Consider the following 7,614-nt stretch of genomic DNA (forward strand, 5'->3'; position numbering starts at 1 on the left):
AAATGAAAACTCCCTTAGGCAACATTGTTTGGAATTCCAAGATGCACGATTGTGCACAATATGAGATCATTTGAACAAATTATGCCATGAATGTGACCATGAGATTGAGCGTTTGGGTTGAAATCCATGAATCTTCACACATGATAGCTCATTTATGAGAACACTTTTCTAAAATAATTACCGTATTACAAGTTTATTATTTTTCCTGGTAACTTGGTCACATATAATGACGCAATGCGAAGGTTTTCCAATTTTTTGATTTTTTTTGAATTTTTTATGCCCGTTTCAAAATGCGGTCAAAACGGCGGGCTTGACCGTTCCTAGCTAGTGGCTGAATCTTGAATTTTTTTGATGTTTCTCTGATTAAATATATAGTTATGTACCTAGAAATGATTTTTGGAAAAAATAAAGAGCAAACTACGAGGCAGCTACAGTTCAAATTTGACCCGCTTCCAACTGAATCGGCGGAAATTTGTCTTTTTCACGAGAGGTGGATCAAAACTTTTTACACACAACCATTTTGTCAATTGTGCATTAAATATGGCCTAGTATTTTAGGAAATTGAGTTGGTCCAATTTTACAACAAATATTTGGTAGGTTCTTCACAAAAAAACCATTTTTACCACAAGAAAATGATTAAAAATATTAGAAAGATAAAAAATGCATGCAAATCGGTGATCATCCATAAAAATGGGGTCTAACTTGAGTGAAAATTTTAGTTGTGCCGTTTTGCAAAATATTTTGATAGTTGCTTCACAAAATTCCCCTATTTTTAGTATTTAGAAACTATTTTAAATCACTATCTTCCGAACCAATCAGGGCTCTTCCCACGGATCGATGACATGGCGTCCATCCATCCATCCATCCATCTCTCCATCCCACATCCATCCATCCATCCATCTACAGAAAAAAAAGAAACAAAAAAGAAAAAGAGACACCCCACGCACCCCCAACCCTAGATCAAACCCCTCCCCCCATCGCACCCCCCCTCCCTCCTCCCAATCTCCTCGTCGCCGCCGCCACCTCCTCCTCCCCGTCCCCGTCCCCGGCCCCTCCCGATCGACCTCCTCCCCGTCGTCTCCCACCCACCGCCGACCTCGTCCTCCTCCTCACCAACGCCGACCTCGTCCCTCCCTCCCCTACCCTAGCGCCACGCCCTCCCCGCCAGCCCCTCTGCAATCACACCAACCCCATAGGCACAGATCTGGCGTCTCCGACCTTGATTTCACTTCCCATCCCCCTTCCCCACGCTCCCCTCGAGCTCCAGATCCCCGGCCGCGACGACCCCTTCCTCAGATTCCTCCGGGAACCCTATCCCCTCAGATCCGCCCGCCGCCACGTCATGGTCGAGTTCTACGCGCCCTGGTGCGGCCACTGCCGCGCGCTCGCGCCTCACTACAGGGGATCGCGACCTGGCCGGATCCGCACCCACCGGAGCGTCCTTCCTGATGCGGTGGCCTTCTCTCTCTCGACGCCACCGACCAATTAAGGCCGGTTCTTCCTCGACCTCCACGACGCGCATCTCCTCTCTGGCTGGCCATGGTGGGTGAGCGTGAATCCCTCCCTTGTCTTTTTCTGTTTCTTCATCTGATTCCTCCTGCCTGCCTGCATGTGTGTGATTTGTTTTGTGTCTGATCTGATCTGTAGAAGCTGCTCTGCTCAAGGTGGTGCACAAGGAAGCCCTCATGGCGGCTGCTGTAGCTAGACGTCCTCCTCCAACCCACCCCCTATCTGACGAACTTGGTGAGCTCTACCCAGCCCCCCTGATTGATTTGATTTGATTTGCACATGAACGCTAGCGATTCTTCTTCTTCCGGACACAAATTGGTCATGTTATGCTGTTGCAGGAGGACGCCGGGCCATGGAGCAGCCCTTCCTTGTGTCAACTTGCTGTTTGCATATTTCCCTTCTCTTTTTCTGAATGATTGATTCATTGATGCATAAAATTATCCATCTTCTCACCGTGTGTGTTGATTCACACTAGTCATGTAAACTGCACATTTACACTGTAACTCCGCTGTAGAACTGTAAATATACTAGTGCATTCAACCGATTCACTACTGTAAATTACAAATGAGGTTCACAAACTTACACTCATTTATAGTGGTATAATCTACAATTCTTACAGTGGTTATATGCAGCAGTTTTTTTTCATAATTTTCAAGATGTACTCATGTTAATCACATTGCAATTTTTGTTCTACTGTTCATCTACTTTGTTCTCATGTATACATACTACTGCCTGCCATCATGTGCCACCATATGTTCTAAGTAAGACTAGCAGACTATTGGTGGCGTGTGTACCAATTTTCTCGTGCCCATGGTTGGCGTGCGCTAGGGTAAACACAGGACCACGCACTAGTAACTGCACAACTCTGAAATGCTTCCTAATGATTACTCATCTTTGTTACACCATGCATGCGGTCTAGCTATGCTTGGATCTGCGGTTGTTGTAGGGGTTGTCAGCTAGATTTGGGCCGCTGTTGCTTGTTTGAATCTTTTGCTATATAGTTTGGTTGCACGTAGTTGCCTACATGACCAGTAATTGTGTAGTGCTGGGAAGCTAGGTACTACTACCACTTGGGATCAACTAGGGGGCATGTTTTTTCGCGTAATGAGAATCCTCCTAGTTTCAAGCAAGCAGTTATGCATGAATTTGTGCTGTTAAGAGTGGTTCAAGCGCATCTCAGTACAAGTGGGTATACAATTACCAGATGCGGTTCTGTGTTTTGACATTTGAACTCCTTTGGCACACTGTAGAGTTCGGGCAAATCTTCAGTGCTGGAGAGCGTTGTTGGAAAGGATTTCCTGCCCAGGGTTCAGGTATGGTTATTCAAGCAGCAAGAGCTTGTCCATTTTGACGTCCTGTTTTGTTTTTGTGACGCATTGATTTGTTTTGTTTGGTTTGATTCTGCAGGCATTGTCACCCGTCGCCCGCTGGTTCTGCAACTCCATAGGATTGATGAAGACAGGGAGTATGCAGAGTTCATGCATGTCCCCAGGAAGAGATTCATCGATTTCGGTAATTCCTCTATTCTTTGTCTTATTTCCAAGTGCTATGCTGATGATGATATTAAGATTGATGCATGATTGAGGGGCTCTCGTGATGATAGTGAACCATATTAGTATATATGGAATGTAATTTGAGTTCGTGAGGCTCACAAAAAATTCCAATTTGATGTCAGAACCCACTGTTATTCAAACTATTGCTCTAAGTCGTAGTTTGTTATTTCCTGAAACATAACTGAAGCACTGCAATTGTTGGCAAAATTCTCTATCAGGTGCTTCTTTTAATATCTTTAAATTTGTCTGTTAGAGATAGCAATTCCGATTGTACCCGTTAAACAAGCATCTATTCTTCCTGGAATGTTTGTCTATCAGCTAGTATGATGGCATATTAACATCTTCCTCAGGGTGCTAGAGTCACATACTCTTGGGTTCCATGTTAAAATGAACTAATGGCTATATATCTTAGTAATATTAAACAAAGCTATATGGCTTATCTTTCGCTGCTACCGCCCATCTCTCTCACCATCATATCAGGCAGGCATGCGGGCAGCCTACAGACTCATCTCTTTCCACTACTGTTCTAGACAGCGTGCGGCATGCAACAAGCATTTCGTTTCCCTGTCTAATTTTGGGAATTTTAGGCCTACCACTCTTGTACACTTAACTCGTCCATTTATATAAATAGGCATATTAATTGGCCTATGCATTTGGCAGATATAGTAGTGTTTGTACTAACAGACTGAGCACAAACATTATTTGTTAAGAGGGCCCTGCAGTTATATTTTGGCTGCCTTTTGCTCCTTCATTTTTGTGTGTTTGAAAATCAATACAACTGACATGCTTTACTTCTTTTACGTGCAGTGATTGCTAAAAATGACAGGGATGAGATCCAAAACCAAGAATGATGCATAGCTTAACTGCTGTCGTAGTCGATTTCCAACAGGGAATACCTTTCTAGACTCCAACCTTCACAGTTCTCGTTGATTCATCTTGCTAGCAACTAAGTAGCTTTTTTGCATACTTCTGTCAACATCTCAATGCCACCAAATGTTTTCTTGCCATTCTTCTCTATTATACAACATCTGTTATACATGATACAATGACGAGCTCCGCATACACCAACCATTGTACAAACATATCATTATTGGTAGGAAATTTTTGAACCTGCAGTATGTCACCTTGTTTTCTAGATGGGCAATAGACGCCGTCGTACTGTACTGTAATAGTGTCTTATTGGGTGTTTTGCTTTGTACAATGCTTGCACTGGAAATGTTGAACGATCAAGGCAATAGACGCCGTCGTACTGTACTATAATAGTGTCTTATTGGGTCTTAATTTGTTTTTCTTTGTACAATGCTTGCACTGGAAATGTTGAACGATCGAGCCTCCTGTACTCTGTTCTGTCGTATGATTACAATTGCATTAGTATTATTGGATCTGTTAATCAGTGCCTACATGTTAGATCGGCTTGATTTTGAGATGCAGCGAGACTCTGATGTTTCTGAATTTTGATGTGAAAGCATGTCTACATCAGTACAACTTTGCATGCATATTTTATTGACTAGATATATACGTGTTGACTGTCTGTTCCTCTAGTTTTCTGATGTGCATGTTTATTTGGATCCACTGAACCTTTGCATGGCTTATCTTTCAAGTTTGTATATAGATAGAAAGGTTTTCTGAAAGTGTGACCCCACAGTATTGAGAAGTAATTAAGTTTCCTGTAGTTTTTACAGGAACCACGACCACTGGCTCAATGACGACCCGACCATCCTCATCGCCTTGCAGGACGACGAGGACGCCGTAGGCGCGGTCGGCCTCGGCGGCGGCTTCCACCACTACCATGTCATCGTCACCTACCAGGTCCACGACGGTGTCTGGGCCGTCGAGTCCTTCTGCAGCTGCTGCCGCTGCTCCTTCCACAGCTTGGGTGGGACTCGTTGGATTGGCCTCCTAGTTTCCCATTTCAGGTAGTACATCCTTCTTGCTCAAATCTACTATTTGATCTTCCTGCACATCTCCCGCTCCGGCGCATAATTGATGGGTCTTCCTGGATTCTTGTGTAATGAGCTCTTGTTTTTTAGTACTTCTGTAATGGTATTCAGAAATAAAATTCATATGTTTCTATATATGTTCTTTTAGATTAGTATGTCAATACATAACTAGTAATGCAAATGGTGTGACCCAGTTCTAAATATAAATGCAAATAGCTTGTGAATGTCAATCTCATGTATCAGGGTCCTGTTCTTGTAAACCTTATGTAAAGCTAAAATTGTTGTTGTGCAGGGTGACTAGTGATGCAGCACACCAAGCAGTAGCAGGCAACCAAGCAGCAGCAGGGGGAGGGGCTCTCTTGAACGTCGCCGCTGCCACTCATTGCTACTGTCACTGATTGATGATGGATGATCGCTGTTAGTTTAGCTCGGTCGCTATCCGTTTAGCTCCTTGGTAGTCCCTACTGCTGCTGGTAGAAATAGAAATGGTAGCTGTAGTCCCATGTAGTTGTAGTACCATGTAGTTCCTCTACTCGGGCTGCCCTTTGTTGCTTCATTCCTATGTTAATTTAGTCTGTTGAATGTATCTACTATCTACTTTGTGGCTGTGGCTGTTGAAAGAAATAAAATGGTTTGGATACATGCGTACATGCTGATATGTCAAGCTGGAATAGCTACCCTTGTGATGTCAAGCTTCTAAATGTATGTTGTGGAGGCCCAAAATAAATTGGGCTGTAAAAGGGCTGAGGCCCAAAAAAGAAATGAATTATAGAAGGCCACGTCCCAGAAAATAAAATGGGCTAGGCCCATGTAGCTAGCAAAAATTAACAGAAAAGTATATATTGAAAAGGCCAAATTGTTGGGCTAGGCCCATGTAGAAAACTGAATTGGACCGGGCTGAATCTTGTGCCACATCAGCTTGCCACGCTGGATGCCTACGTGGCCTGGAGAGGTTGCTAGTGACCAAAATGCCACAGTGGACATATTTTGGTCATAAACGTTTGCGACCATTCCAGAAGAAAGGTCGCTATAGTCAGTTTACGACACCCAGCTTTTGACCTTATGTTTTTGGTCACAAAAAGGTCATAAATGGAAATTTGTGACCATTCAGTGACCAATAGTGGTGGTCATAAGTTGACATATTTCTTGTAGTGCTCCGGCAGGGTGCCGGAATGGGTCTAGATTGGCTTTTGGTGGCTACGGAGGCTTCTGGCGGCGGAACTCCCGATCTATTGTGCTCCCCGGTCGTTTTAGGGTATATGGGTATATATAGGAGGAAGAAGTACGTCAGGGGAGCCATGAGGGGCCCATGAGGGTGGAGGGTGCGCCCCTTGCCCCGTGGCTTCCTCGTTGCTTCCCTTACATGGAGTCCAAGTCTCCCGGGTTGCTTTCCTTCCAAAAATAAGTTCCGTGAAGTTTCAGGTCAATTGGACTCCGTTTGATTTTCCTTTTCTGCGATACTCTAAAACAAGGAAAAAACAGAAACTGGCACTGGGCTCTGGGTTAATAGGTTAGTACCAAAAATAATATAAAAGTGCATAATAAAGCCCATAAACATACAAAACACATAATATAATAGCATGGAACAATAAAAAATTATAGATACTTTGGAGACGTATCAGCATCCCCAAGCTTAATTCATGCTCGTCCTCGAGTAGGTAAATGATAAAAACTGAATTTTTGATGTGGAATGCTACTTGGCATAATTTAAATGTAATTCTTCTTAATTGTGGTATGAATATTTAGATCCATAAGATTCAAGACAAAAGTTTAATATTGACATGAAAACAATAATACTTCAAACATACTAAGAAAGCAATCATGTCTTCTCAAAATAACATGGCCAAAGTAAGCTATCCCTACAAAATCATATAGTCTGGCTATGATCTATCTTCACCACACAAAATATTTAAATCATGCACAACCCCGATGACAAGCCAAGCAATTGTTTCATACTTTTGATGTTCTCAAACTTTTTCAATCTTCATGCAATACATGAGCGTGAGCCATGACATAGCACTATAGGTGGAATAGAATGGTGGTTGTGGAGAAGACAAAAAAGGAGAAGATAGTCTCACATCAACTAGGCGTATCAACGGGCTATGGAGATGCCCATCAATAGATATCAATGTGAGTGAGTAGGGATTGCCATGCAACGGTTGCACTAGAGCTATAATGTATGAAAGCTCAACAAAAGAAACTAGTGGGTGTGCATCCAACTCGCTTGCTCACGAAGACCTAGGGCATTTTGAGGAAGCCCATCATTGGAATATACAAGCCAAGTTCTATAATGAAAGATTCCCACTAGTATATAAAAGTGACAACATAGGAGACTCTCTATCATGAAGATCATGGTGCTACTTTGAAGCACAAGTGTGGTAAAAGGATAGTAGCATTGCCCCTTCTATCTTTTTCTCTCATTTTTTTATTTGGGCCTTCTCTTTTTTTATGGCCTCTTTTCTCTTTTTTTTTATTTGGGCTTCGTTGGCCTCTTTTGTTTATTTATTTTTGTCCGAAGTCTCATCCCGACTTGTGGGGGAATCATAGTCTCCATCATTCTTTCCTCACTGGGACAATGCTCTAATAATGATGATCATCACACTTTTATTTAC

The sequence above is a fragment of the Triticum urartu genome, chromosome 2 (assembly GCF_003073215.2).
Source record: "Triticum urartu cultivar G1812 chromosome 2, Tu2.1, whole genome shotgun sequence".
Taxonomy (NCBI): Eukaryota; Viridiplantae; Streptophyta; class Magnoliopsida; order Poales; family Poaceae; genus Triticum; species Triticum urartu.